General features: G+C 42.5%; 1 protein-coding gene across 2 annotated transcripts in view; it reads left to right on the top strand.

Annotated features, from left to right (window-relative positions):
• Positions 1-465: 465 nt before the first annotated feature.
• LOC106061685 (mucin-2-like) overlaps positions 466-14,452 on the top strand; it is a 200,697-nt gene continuing 186,710 nt past the window's right edge. For both annotated transcript variants that reach the window (XM_056013919.1, XM_056013918.1), the window contains exon 1: positions 466-685. The gene's annotated coding sequence lies outside the window, so the exon portion shown is untranslated. The remainder of the gene's footprint in view (positions 686-14,452) is intronic.

Here is a 14,452-nt window from a genome sequence, read left to right as displayed (position 1 = left end):
CCTAAAGAGCTCAAGCCACCCTTCCGAGCCCCCTTAACCCCTAGCTACGCCACTGGTGGTATAGGTATTTTAGTTAACTTCTAAATTCGCTTATTATTATTTTAAAGACATCTGTATTGAATTTCAACACCCAAAGGGAAATAATTTGAAAAAAAAAAGACAAAGAAATATAAACTGCATAAAAAATGAGGAAGAATAAAATTATTTCTTAAGAAATCTGATGATTTAGATCTAAACTTTAATAGCTTTAATAAAAATTATATAATTTAGTTAGCAGACAAGTAGACCTTGGATTTAGTTGACACACGCGCCAAAACACACTACAAAGTCCTCTCTCTCTTCTTTCGCGCGATCCGCGTTGCAGTCAGCAACCAGCCGATTGGCTACAACGTCTTTTAAGCTCCGCCCACAAACTGATTCATCATCTAAATTTAGAACAGACGCTGGGAGAGCCATGTGCGTTGATCAGCTGTTTTGTGTGTGTGCCGACAGTTACGGTAAACCGTCCGGCTTCTAGTCAATTTCATGGATTTTTTTGTTTGTTTCTCTTTCACGTTTAAAGGATGTTCTGAAAATTAGACCGTTTTAATTTTGGCCTTGCGTTCTAGTGGACTTATTTGGATACTGTGCGTGTGTAGTCAAAGCTATCGTTTACGGATTTTAATTTGTATGTTAAAATAAAAAGGTAAGTTGATTTTGTACTAGATCCTGAAGCAAGTTTTGAAAATATGGTTCCACGAATTTAGCATGCACTTTTAAGTGGTTGTTTTTTGTTTCTGTTTTGTCTTTAGCATTGGGGAGCTGTATTTACAAGTAGACTAGATCTCTCTGAGTCTCTCTCCTGTCTCTCCCCCTCTCTCATCTCTTTCTCCTTTATATCTACTCTCTCTCTCTCTTCTCTTTGTTGTCCCTCTCTTTCTCATCTCTCTCTCCCACCTCCCTCTTTCTGTCCTAACCTCTCTCTCTCTCTCTCTCTCTCTCTCTGGTGGGACCTTATATGAAGGAAGGGAGAGGGGGAGGGGTTGTGGCCAGCACTTGTTAACTCGAGGGATTCGGGCTCTATTTCTGCCTCGACAATTAAAATCTAAAAACGAAATCTCTTCCTTTGACATTTCCTGCGTCTATGTTTGGACTTGCGTAAAGTGCACAGAGCTGGAGTGAGACGTCGAAGTCTGACCCAAACCAGGGTTTCCTCTTACTGACAGGGGAGGGGGGAATAAGAGGGGAAAGAAAAAGTATACTATTCTATGTCCCCCCCCCCATGCACCCAAGTTTCAACATTTCTCTTCTGTTGTTAAAGTGGTTAACGAAAATAATGTAGTACACATTTCTTTAGTGCCCTATTGTTATAGTTATACTCGTAAAGGAACAAACAAAATTCGACAGACATTCAAAGATGTCCAGATAATCTCCACTTCGTTCTGTATTCCTCTCTAGCCGTAGCCTACAACAAACAAACAAACACAGTTTACTAAATTCATGCTACCCCCCTCCTCCCCACCGATAACTTACGCCTTGTGCCTACTTTTAAGTGCTGCATGAGTAAAGGGGGGGGGGAGAAGAAAGGTTGGATAGCTGACGTGTACTTCACTGCCTAGGTATTGGAACACACATCAGCTCCTAAAGAAAAACAAAACAAAACTGCTAGGACTAAAAAAAAAATTTTTTTGTTACTGAAAGCATTTGTTTGTGTGTAAAAAAAAAAGGTTTGTGTGTGACAGGACGACACTGGGAGTTCTCTATTGACTTTTCAAATGGTGACAGGAGTAGGATTAATTCATTTCTATATCCATATCGTTTGTGTGTTGAAACGTTTTTTGTGGTTGAAAGATGGTGGTGCTGGTGGCCGTGGTGCTGGTGGTCGTGGTGCTGGTGGTCGTGGTGCTGGTGGTCGTGGTGCTGGTGGTCGTGGTGCTGGTGGTCGTGGTGCTGGTTGAAGAAATACGGTAACAGTAGAGAGTGTGTGTGTTTGTGTGTGTGTGTGTGTGTGTGTCTTGTTAAGACGAGGTCGATATGTTCGGATGGTTCAAGGCTGCTTTAAAAAAAAAAAAAATCAGGTTGTCACAATGTTTGTCATCGCCAAGCCACGTGACCTGTGTCACAGTAAATGTCGTTTTGACAAACCAGGCGTCAAAGCATGGGTACAGAGAGAGTTCGGGGAATTAAAGGGGGGCGGGGGGGGGGGTGAGATTGCTGCGAAAGGTAGACTGGGTAGGAGGTGAGGGGGGGGGAGAGTTAAAAATAGAAGAGATAGTTTGACTAACTTAAAAGTTTTGTATACCAAAAATATATCTAGATCTAGATCTTGCTTTTAATCCGCTCTCCCTCAAATTTTATGCATGTTTATACCATTAAAACATCTTTCGAGATTTCTTTTAGTTTGTAGAGTTTATTTAAAGAAAAAGAGATAATTAGGCCTACGTCCTACCCCTGTTAATGTGTTAATCTAGCCTTGCATGTCAATTAGATTATGACGTCCTACCCCTATCCATGTATTAATCTAGCCATGCATGTTAATTAGATAATGACGTCCTACCCCTATCCATGTATTAATCTAGACATGCATGTTAATTAGATAATGACGTCCTACCCCTATCCATGTATTAATCTAGACATGCATGTTAATTAGATAATGACGTCCTACCCCTATCCATGTATTAATCTAGACATGCATGTTAATTAGATAATGACGTCTTACCCCTATCCATGTATTAATCTAGACATGCATGTTAATTAGATAAAGACGTCCATTAATGTATTAATCTAGCCATGCATGTTAATTAGATAAAGACGTCCATTAATGTATTAATCTAGCCATGCATGTTAATTAGATAATGACGTCCATTAATGTATTAATCTAGCCATGCATGTTAATTAGATAATGACGTCCATTAATGTATTAATCTAGCCATGCATGTTAATTAGATAATGACGTCCATTAATGTATTAATCTAGACATGCATGTTAATTAGATAATGACGTCCATTAATGTATTAATCTAGCCATGCATGTTAATTAGATAATGACGTCCATTAATGTATTAATCTAGCCATGCATGTTAATTAGATAATGACGTCCATTAATGTATTAATCTAGACATGCATGTTAATTAGAAACTGCTAAGACATTGCCTTTCATGGCTTGTTGTAGAGAAATATGTTCTTTAAAAGCAAGACTGCATTTAGTCTTGACAAGGCCCTGAGCCGTTTGAAATATGGGGACCCCTTCAAAATGATTGAAAATATACCTGGAACACTTATTTTTTTTTTGGGGGGGGGATGCTTGGGTGTCCTAAGATTTAGCTTGCACTACTTGTAGAGGCGCTGCCGTAGAGCGGTAAAGCGACATTAGTTGGGGAAAAAGTAAAGGCGGTTGGTCGTTGTGCTGGCCACATGACACTCTCGTTAACCGTAGGCCAGAGAAACAGATGACCTTTACATCTTCTGCCCTGTAGATCACAAGGTCTGAAAAGGGAACTTTACTTTTTTTTTTTACATATAGATAAATTCAGCACTGTTTATAAGATAACATAAACACCGGATAAAGTGCATGTTATTAATAAGTAACTAAGCAAGTCAAACTTCAAGGCAGGTTGTCCAACAGGAGATGATTTTCATTAAAGTGGTAGGCACTTATATAGTTGAAACAGTCACAATCACCCTTGAAGGGGACACGCAGACGTGGTCGCCAGTAGATAAATAGCGTGACTGAGTAGACCGACCTGTTTCTTCCTTGACAGATGCGGCCAGCTTTGGATAGGCTGGAGTGGTGGACTTTGGTTGCGCTCACCGTCCATGCACTCTTACGATTTCTCACTCACCTTCCCAGCTCCAATCAAAGCTTAGAATATAATGATGAGTGCATCAATAAAATGTTAAGTATGAATCCGCGTGACCAAAACATGTGGGTCAAGGTCAGTTCAATTTAAGTATGACGGCGTCCTTGTCATGCTTCATTTCATTTCTATATCGATGTCCTCGAGGAATGATCGATTCTCGAACTTTAACAAAAAAAAATCGAATGTTTGGAATTGAAATCGATTCTCAATGGGGAATGAGCATGTGTGTAAATGCGACACAATGGTGTGTAAGTGTGTGAGTGACATGGTGGTGGAGTAGTGGACAGAGAAAGAGGGAGAGGTATGAGAAGAGAGAGAGAGCGAGAGAGAGAGAGAGAGACACCGCGAGCGCTACGAAGCAGGCTGCCGACTGAGCGTCCTGGAGTCGGCCCCGTGCACTGACTGACAGACGTCACCAACGGAATCGATTGCGGTTGCACTTTTAACAAATTTTTTGTTGAAGTAAGCAACCGTGATTGGGGCCGGGAAGGGGGGGGGGGTTAGAGGAGGTGAGGGGGGGGCATTGGAGGGGTTATCTTGGGATAGTGGTGGCGGCGAAGGTCAAGAATGATGCTTGAAAGCAAGGTAGGCGTGGGGGGGGGGGGGGAGGGGGTAGCAAACTATGTCGAAGAAAGAAGAAAAAGGGTAAACAGTCTGGGGCAGTTTTCGAGGGACTAGGTAATGAAACAGTATGTTTATCTGCCAAATCGGAGGTGGTCGCTGAAGATGTGGGGTTACAGGCGCGAACGGGTTCATTGCGCATGGGCCCATAACCATAAGTTTCCCCACAGGAGCCCTTAAAATAAAAAAATATAATTAATGTACATCCTGTAATACTTATTGCTAATCAATTCTGGATCTAGTGCAACATTTATGATTGTTAAAAGATAAAAGCTTATTTAAATACCTTTTTTTTTTGTTGTAAAAATAGTTAATATACCGATACCTACGAGATATCTCTTTTAGGCTCTAGTTACACTCAACGGGTGGGAAGCTGTCTCGTGCGAGACAATACCATTTTCCATATTTCCTTTTTTTTTAAAGTAAAGTAGCGCGACCTAGGAGAAAAAAAAAGTTCCTTATCCCATAAGCCTGGGGTTTGTTGCGTAAATGTTTGTGTGTAAAAGCCACTATTTAGTTCTCACTATTTTTTCTCTGGGGCGGAGACGTTGTGGTTGTTTCGGCGTTGTGCCAGTTTCACACCTTGACTGGAAGAACCACCCTAATCCTCCACCAGGTCCTACGGGCGCCCTGCTATGCTACTGCCCCCGAAGTGCATCGACCCATTGCACTCATACACATGGCCCTAGAGAGTCCTGTCTGGTTTGGGGATAGCAGTCAGAGCCAAATGGTCATCACTGAACCATACAAAACTACCTTTACTCAATGCTAATCTAAAGGTAATGGTTATTTGAGACAGCAATTTTATCCCACGGACTCAAACTCGCCTAAGACGCCAATGATGGGTGAAGAAAACAGTCAACAGGTTGTATTTCTGACTTGAATGACTGGCGGTAGCAGGGCGCCTAGGTAGAAAGGTACAATGTTGTTTATCACTGCGTTAAAATTTCACCCAGAGTGTAACCTAAATGTACAGAGGAAATGGCTGTAGTCGGTGAACTAACAGCTTCCGTGGGGAACTAACAGCTTCTGTGGGAAACTAACAGCTTCTGTGGGGAACTGACAGCTTCTGTGGGGAACTGACAGCTTCTGTGGAGGAACTAACAGCTTTCGATGGGAACTGACAGCTACTGTGGGGAACTAACAGCTTCTATGGGGGAACTAACAGCTTCTGTGGGGGGGACTAACAGCTTCCGAGGGGAACTAACAGCTTCTGTGGGGGAACTAACAGCTTCAGTGCTTTGACGATAGTAGACTCCAGGGGCGTTGTAGCTGAGAGGTAAAGTGCTTTGACGATAGAAGACTCCAGGGGTGTTGTAGCTGAGTGGTAAAGTGCTTTGACGATAGTAGACTCCAGGGGCGTTGTAGCTGAGTGGTAAAGTGCTTTGACGATAGTAGACTCCAGGGGCGTTGTAGCTGAGTGGTAAAGTGCTTTGACGATAGTAGACTCCAGGGGCGTTGTAGCTGAGTGGTAAAGTGCTTTGACAATAGTAGACTCCAGGGGCGTTGTAGCTGAGTGGTAAAGTGCTTTGACGATAGTAGACTCCAGGGGCGTTGTAGCGGAGTGGTAAAGTGCTTTGACGATAGTAGACTCCAGGGGCGTTGTAGCTGAGTGGTAAAGTGCTTTGACGATAGTAGACACCAGGGGCGTTCCTTCAGAGTTGAAGATAATTACTTCCTAGTCCAAACCTCCCGCAGGACGACGGGGGTTGGGAGCGGGCAAGGTTTGAACCCGGGACCATGGATAAGTCCGAACGACAGTCCAGCGCGCAAACCGCACGACCAGGCAGCCATCCATAGTGCCAGAGCACTATCAGAATTCATCCCGGTTTGGGGATAAATATAGGCGTAAGCGAAAGGGGCTAAGTAGTATAAAAAATAATAATTCCCTCCCCCCCATATACTTACATACCACACACACACACACGCACGCATACATACACCCACTTACACATCACACCACTGCATTCAAAATGCATACCTCTCCCCCCCCCCTCCCATTTCCCCTGTTGACTAATTCCACGTGTCTGTATACACTGGCTATTCCTTGTTTACCAATGTAAGAACCAGCGGTTCTCAAGTCTTTAGTAGACGTGTCTCCTATCCTCCATAGCTGTGTATGGTTGAATGGGGCTCAAGGCTGATATAGTGTCATAACAACGTGAACGTCTATATAATGTCGCTGTCAATTAGATCACTATGCCACATGAAAGTAATTAATGAATAACCATGTCAATAACTTTTGTAATCAATAACATTTTCACACTATTCTCATCGATTTCTCAAGTTTTGGTGCTAAAGACAATAGAAATGGATTTTTGTCCCATAATGTTGCTAGGTTAAAGTTCAGTGAATCCTTAAAATAAACCTTAGAGGGCGACTTACTTCCGGAACAAACACTCTCTATGTTGTTGTTTTTTTAAATAATTATATTGATTATATTTAATGCGTCTAATCTTTGTGTAAATATCCAAACTCGCGAGATTGTCTAATTGGTCAAATAGGGCTAAAAAAAAAAAAAAAAGAAGGGATAATGATTTCCTGTTCAAAATCTATGTCAACAATTTATTTTTGTCCACATTTATAACAACAGTGAATCATAGTTAATGTACATGTTATGATTCAAAATATTAGTGATTGTTTCTTTTGAAATAAAGACAACAACGACAACAACAAATGAAGTAGTTCCTTGTTTCCATGGACGCGTAGGTGTACGGATACTTAATTATATAAAAAAAATATAGTGCGCAACCATGTAGTTCATGAACATCTGTTCTTTTATATTCTATCCGATCTCCAAATCACGTAGTTTTAGAACCACTGGTGTCAAGTCTGCAACATGCACTGGTAACAAGGAGTTTCTCTGTCGCCAGAAACAGTTATAGACTTTACAAACTTCAGCAGACGAAAGACACAGCGCCACCTAGTGCTAAAGTTCAACATACTTTGTTAGGTTTAAACGTCTCCATAAAGGAAGGACCTGTTTCTAAAGTTTTGGCGGATATGCCCTCGACCGATCTTTAAATCAAATTGTTTGAGAATTGCTGGTTTAAATGTTTCCTACATGCACATTTGACAAGGGAGGTTTCATACCCGACCGGAAACAGTAAATAAAAAAAAAAAAAAAGATTTGCTGAGCAGACGTATAGTGCAGCGCCACCCATCGCGAGGTTTAAAAAGCTTCGCATGGTTTCAATTCTCCGCCAGACCTGACCGTATGTAGAGAGTAATGTAACATATTGTGAGCACGCATGCGCACACGCGCGCACACACCCATGCGCGCACATGAATACTTAACTTAAGAGCGTCTGTCCACCAGAGAACATATCGCTTACACGTGGAGGCCAGAGGCAGAGCGAGAGAAGTAGATGCAAAGTTTACCTGTACGCACTTACACACGTATACAGAGAGACGCTGCCATGCACAATGCAGAAGCCAAGGCAAGGGGAAAACAATTGTGACCAAAACTTATTCGGCCATAGGGAGGGGAAAACAATTGTGACCAAAACTTATTCGGTCATAGGGAGGGGAAAGCAATTGTGACCAAACCTTATTCGGCCTTAGGGAGGAGAAAGCAATTGTGACCAAACCTTATTCGGCCATAGGGAGGGGAAAGCAATTGTGACCAAACCTTATTCGGCCATAGGGAGGGGAAAGCAGCTGTGACCAAACCTTATTCGGCCATAGGGAGGGGAAAGCAATTGTGACCAAACCTTATTCGGTCATAGGGAGGGGAAAGCAGCTGTGACCAAACCTTATTCGGCCATAGGGAGGAGAAAGCAATTGTGACCAAACCTTATTCGGTCATAGGGAGGGGAAAGCAGCTGTGACCAAACCTTATTCGGCCATAGGGAGGGGAAAGCAATTGTGACCAAACCTTATTCGGTCATAGGGAGGGGAAAGCAGCTGTGACCAAACCTTATTCGGCCATAGGGAGGAGAAAGCAATTGTGACCAAACCTTATTCGGCCATAGGGAGGGGAAAGCAATTGTGACCAAACCTTATTCGGCCATAGGGAGGAGAAAGCAATTGTGACCAAACCTTATTCGGTCATAGGGAGGGGAAAGCAATTGTGACCAAACCTTATTCGGCCATAGGGAGGAGAAAGCAATTGTGACCAAACCTTATTCGGCCATAGGGAGGGGAAAGCAATTGTGACCAAACCTTATTCGGCCATAGGGAGGAGAAAGCAATTGTGACCAAACCTTATTCGGCCTTAGGGAGGGGAAAGCAGCTGTGACCAAACCTTATTCGGCCATAGGGAGGGGAAAGCAATTGTGACCAAACCTTATTCGGCCATAGGGAGGAGAAAGCAATTGTGACCAAACCTTATTCGGCCATAGGGAGGGGAAAGCAATTGTGACCAAACCTTATTCGGTCATAGGGAGGGGAAAGCAATTGTGACCAAACCTTTTTCGGCCATAGGGAGGGGAAAGCAATTGTGACCAAACCTTATTCGGCCATAGGGAGGAGAAAGCAATTGTGACCAAACCTTATTCGGCCTTAGGGAGGGGAAAGCAGCTGTGACCAAACCTTATTCGGCCATAGGGAGGGGAAAGCAATTGTGACCAAACCTTATTCGGCCATAGGGAGGGGAAAGCAATTGTGACCAAACCTTATTCGGCCATAGGGAGGAGAAAGCAATTGTGACCAAACCTTATTCGGCCATAGGGAGGGGAAAGCAATTGTGACCAAACCTTTTTCGGCCATAGGGAGGGGAAAGCAATTGTGACCAAACCTTATTCGGCCATAGGGAGGGGAAAGCAATTGTGACCAAACCTTATTCGGCCATAGGGAGGAGAAAGCAATTGTGACCAAACCTTTTTCGGCCATTGGGAGGGGAAAGCAATTGTGACCAAACCTTATTCGGCCATAGGGAGGGGAAAGCAATTGTGACCAAACCTTTTTCGGCCATAGGGAGGGGAAAGCAATTGTGACCAAACCTTATTCGGCCATAGGGAGGGGAAAGCAATTGTGACCAAACCTTATTCGGCCATAGGGAGGGGAAAGCAATTGTGACCAAACCTTATTCGGCCATAGGGAGGAGAAAGCAATTGTGACCAAACCTTATTCGGCCATAGGGAGGGGAAAGCAATTGTGACCAAACCTTATTCGGCCATAGGGAGGAGAAAGCAATTGTGACCAAACCTTATTCGGTCATAGGGAGGGGAAAGCAATTGTGACCAAACCTTATTCGGCCATAGGGAGGGGAAAGCAATTGTGACCAAACCTTATTCGGCCATAGGGAGGAGAAAGCAATTGTGACCAAACCTTATTCGGTCATAGGGAGGGGAAAGCAATTGTGACCAAACCTTATTCGGCCATAGGGAGGAGAAAGCAATTGTGACCAAACCTTATTCGGCCATAGGGAGGGGAAAGCAATTGTGACCAAACCTTATTCGGTCATAGGGAGGGGAAAGCAATTGTGACCAAACCTTTTTCGGCCATAGGGAGGGGAAAGCAATTGTGACCAAACCTTATTCGGCCATAGGGAGGAGAAAGCAATTGTGACCAAACCTTATTCGGTCATAGGGAGGGGAAAGCAATTGTGACCAAACCTTTTTCGGCCATATGGAGGGGAAAGCAATTGTGAACAAACGTTGTTCTGCCATAGGGAGGGGAAAGCAATTGTGAACAACCTTATTCTTAAAGAGTATAGACAATATGATTAATAATCCGGTACCTGGTAGTTGACCCGCAGTTGGCCTCATCCCCTGGGTTGACGCCACTGAAGCGGTCCAGCCAGTTTCAGTGTCGGGTCTAACCTCTGGGATGTGAACCGTGATAGTCATTGTGCTGACCTAACAACGCCGCCGTAAAACGTTGCTTCACAAAAACTGTGCAAATGTCTCCGCCTCTGCTCTGGGACAATGAAGTGTCAATCTAGAACTTTCTAGACAATTTTTTTAAAGCTCTTAATGTCTCTTTGCCCAAACAAAACACACACTGAAACAGACACACACACACACACACACACACACACGGCTTTCTCTTTGACTGGTACTAACCATGGTCCGTGGGACTAGATTATGTTAATAACTTGATGCATATAATCCCAGGTTATGATTATGCATATAGATTGTCACTTATACACCCACCCCCCCCCCTCCCTGAAAAATTGTATTTGAGAATAGAACCGCGTTTTTCATGTATGTTTAAGGACTAACAAAAAAGTGCTACTAGATTGAGCTGATAAAGGGACCCGAGGGATGCATCGAAACCGCAAAGTGTGTGTGTGTGCGCGTGCGCGGGTGGGGGGGGGGGGAGGGTGTAATTAAGTGAGGAGAATTTCATAATTAAAATACACATACATGAAAGATCAAAAAGAAAATGTCTTTCAAATGTTGTGCCTGTGTGTGTGTGTGTTGTTTTTAGTTATAAGTGTGTGATATTTGTGTAGTGTGAGTGTTTTGGTGTGCGGTGTAATTGTGGTTCATGATAGTGGTGTGTGAAAAAATGCAAGTGGGTCTCATGTGAAGTGTGTGTGTGTGTGTGTGTGTGTTTAATGTGTGCGTTGTAGATGTACGTGGTGTTAGATGTGTGACTGTATGTGATGTGTGTGTTAATGATATATGCGTTGTCAGTGCCGATGAGTGTGTGAATAAGGCGTTGTGTGTGTGCTTAACGCGTGTGTTTAATGTGTGGTTTGTGTGTGGTTAATGTATGAGGTGCGTGTGGTACATGTTAGTTGGTCGGTAACATTTAAGATCGTAGAGAATTTTTTTTTATATCTCATAGTCTCATCTGGCTACCACAAGATACCATCATAGACCGTTTGCCACATAGATAGGGAAACTATCCACAAGATACCATCATAGACCGTTTGCCACATAGATAGGGAAACTATCCACAAGATACCATCATAGACCGTTTGCCACATAGATAGGGAAACTATCCACAAGATACCATCATAGACCTTTTGCCACATAGATAGGGAAACTATCCACAAGATACCATCATAGACCGTTTGCCACATAGATAGGGAAACTATCCACAAGATACCATCATAGACCTTTTGCCACATAGATAGGGAAACTATCCACAAGATACCATCATAGACCGTTTGCCACATAGATAGGGAAACTATCCACAAGATACCATCATAGACCGTTTGCCACATAGATAGGGAAACTATCCACAAGATACCATCATAGACCGTTTGCCACGTAGACAGGGAAACTATCCACAAGATACCATCATAGACCGTTTACCACGTAGACAGGGAAACTATCCACAAGATACCATCATAGACAGTTTGCCACGTAGACAGGGAAACTATCCACAAGATACCATCATAGACAGTTTGCCACGTAGACAGGGAAACTATCCACAAGATACCATCATAGACCGTTTGCCACGTAGACAGGGAAACTATCCACAAGATACCATCATAGACCGTTTACCACGTAGACAGGGAAACTATCCACAAGATACCATCATAGACAGTTTGCCACGTAGACAAGGAAACTATCCACAAGATACCATCATAGACCGTTTACCACGTAGACAGGGAAACTATCCACAAAATACCATCATAGACAGTGGACTACGTAGACATGGAAACTATCCACAAGATACCATCATAGACCGTTTGCCACATAGATAGGGAAACTATCCACAAGATACCATCATAGACCGTTTGCCACGTAGACAGGGAAACTATCCACAAGATACCATCATAGACCGTTTGCCACGTAGACAGGGAAACTATCCACAAAATACCATCATAGACCGTTTGCCACGTAGACAGGAAAACGTCAGTGTGTTGTGTGACATAAGAGCGGCCTTCCTCCCCCCTCCCCCCCCCCCCCCCCCCCCCCGCGGGCCACAAATTGTTACGCCAGCGGAACTCCATAGTCATTGTTTAGTTGGGCATACTTAAGTACCGAAAAGAAGGTTTTTTTTTCGATTTCCTCGTCCAAACGGGAAACTTCCACGGGACGCGTTTTCTAAATATTGTCAGCACTAGGCATACGGATGACTCTATTTGAAGAGTATGTTGGCTACCTAAGGTAAATTTCACCATGTCACCACTGCATCACGAAGCGCCACCTAGCGCTGTGTTTGCAACACCTGATCACCTGACTTTCCCCGGACATTCCCGTCATAATCCGTAGACAATCGTTTAATTCCGATTTAGAAGGGCAATAAGTTGAATAACGTGTACTTGAGGACTTTACGCACGGACTTGTTTTTTCCCCTCCAGGTTGAGTTTGGGTGCTTCCGCACCGTCATGTAGATCTATTAGATCAAGCCTCAGTGCCTGTGCCCCAGTTTCTGAGATGATTACGTCCTACGCGTTATGCATTTAGAAATGCTACTAATGCATACTAACCAATGACCTAAATTCTACTAAGTCACTGGTTTTTCTGGCTAGCTCAGGCAACCCATTTAATGCTCTCCATAGCACTAGGGAAGAAGGAGTATTTATCGTACGATTGGCATCCTTCGTGTCGCTTTTAACTTTGTGTCTTTCTGAGTATTTTATTAGCTTTTGTATTTGAAGATTATGGTTCAGTGTTTTATGCATAATTGTTGTTATTCAAATATTTGTTTAAAGCGCTCGAAACAAAATTATAAATCGATTTGGATTGGGATCGAAAGTAGAAGTAAGGAATGAACCGAATAGGATTGACAATAAATTCAACCATGAGTGACGAATCCATATGAGACTGAAATGAACTGTTCAAAGTGAATTTGAGACATGACCAGAATGAGTGATTACAATGTTTCCTTCTTAAGACACTACTGGCATATCTACCTCTTTTATCTACAACTAGTCAACCGGCGGCGTAGAATACGCCGCTATTTTGCAGGGCCGGCCTTAGGTGACCGCAGTGGGCTCCGCACTTATGCGACCGCACTGGGCCCCGCACTTTCATAGGACCCGCGCTAATTCTAGGTGTATAAATTATTAAATCAAACCATTGTATAACTTATAACAGATTTCCCGCGGCCTCCTGTCAATTTACCAGGAGCTCCTGAAAATATCCTGAAATTGCAAAATATACGAAAACGTCCTGGAAATATCCGGAAATTATTAAAATCTTTAGAAAACTCATACATAAATCCTGAAATATATAGACTACAATTGTCAGTTTTTGGATGTTATTCAATAAGGAAAATACCAATTTTACGCGCGATAAAAAAAAACCGGTATTATCCCGTAATTTTGGAATCTAGTGAAAGAAACATTTCGTGCCTCAAACTAATGAAGAATTACTTTAGTTCAACAATTATCGTAGATAAATTGAAACATTTGTTAATTCTTGCTATTGAACGTGATCTATCTATGATATAATGTATGACTTCGCTACACTCAAGGCTCGTAAGGCTCGTGGGATAACTCTATCCGCAGAAATAAAAGAGTGATCTTTCCTTTTACTTCTTCTTCTCGTCCAAACTCTTGAGGAAGAAGAGAATTATATATATAGATAATAAAACAAAAACTAGCTCTTACCTCCCTTGTGTTGCAGATCCTGGCACACCCCTCTAGCCCCATAAGCCCTTTTAATTTACTTGTTTACGACCCAGTCGCCGTTGTCATAATAGAAAAAGTCTAAAACAACACCAAGAAATAAATAGACAAATAAAGAGACCTCGGAACTCTCCTGCAGGGATGTTTAGTTTTGTTCTTTTCACTATCACCAGAAGACCGTCTGGTCTATGTCTGGAACATCAGTTGGTGGGAGAAATGACTTTTACAACTTTTCCCCCTGAGTTTATTGTTATTAACCAGACGTTTTCTACCCGATTAGATTTATCTGTTGAAAAGTCAACCTAATCAAGTTCATAATTAAGAGTACTCATTTTGTTGGTTATCTCCCTTTGATTTAAAGAATTTTTCAAATAATTTTCAGATCGTTGTGAAATTTTAACTCTTTATCTCCGTCATTATTTTCCACGTTCGGACAATTTTAAATTCTACCCTGTTATCATTAAACTTCAATCACATTTTTGTTTGTAATCAGAAAACGTTACTTTTGGTATAGA

Source organism: Biomphalaria glabrata, chromosome 16, assembly GCF_947242115.1.
Source record: "Biomphalaria glabrata chromosome 16, xgBioGlab47.1, whole genome shotgun sequence".
Taxonomy (NCBI): Eukaryota; Metazoa; Mollusca; class Gastropoda; family Planorbidae; genus Biomphalaria; species Biomphalaria glabrata.
Note: the sequence above shows the minus strand (reverse complement) of the source record. Positions and strands in the feature narration are given on the sequence as shown.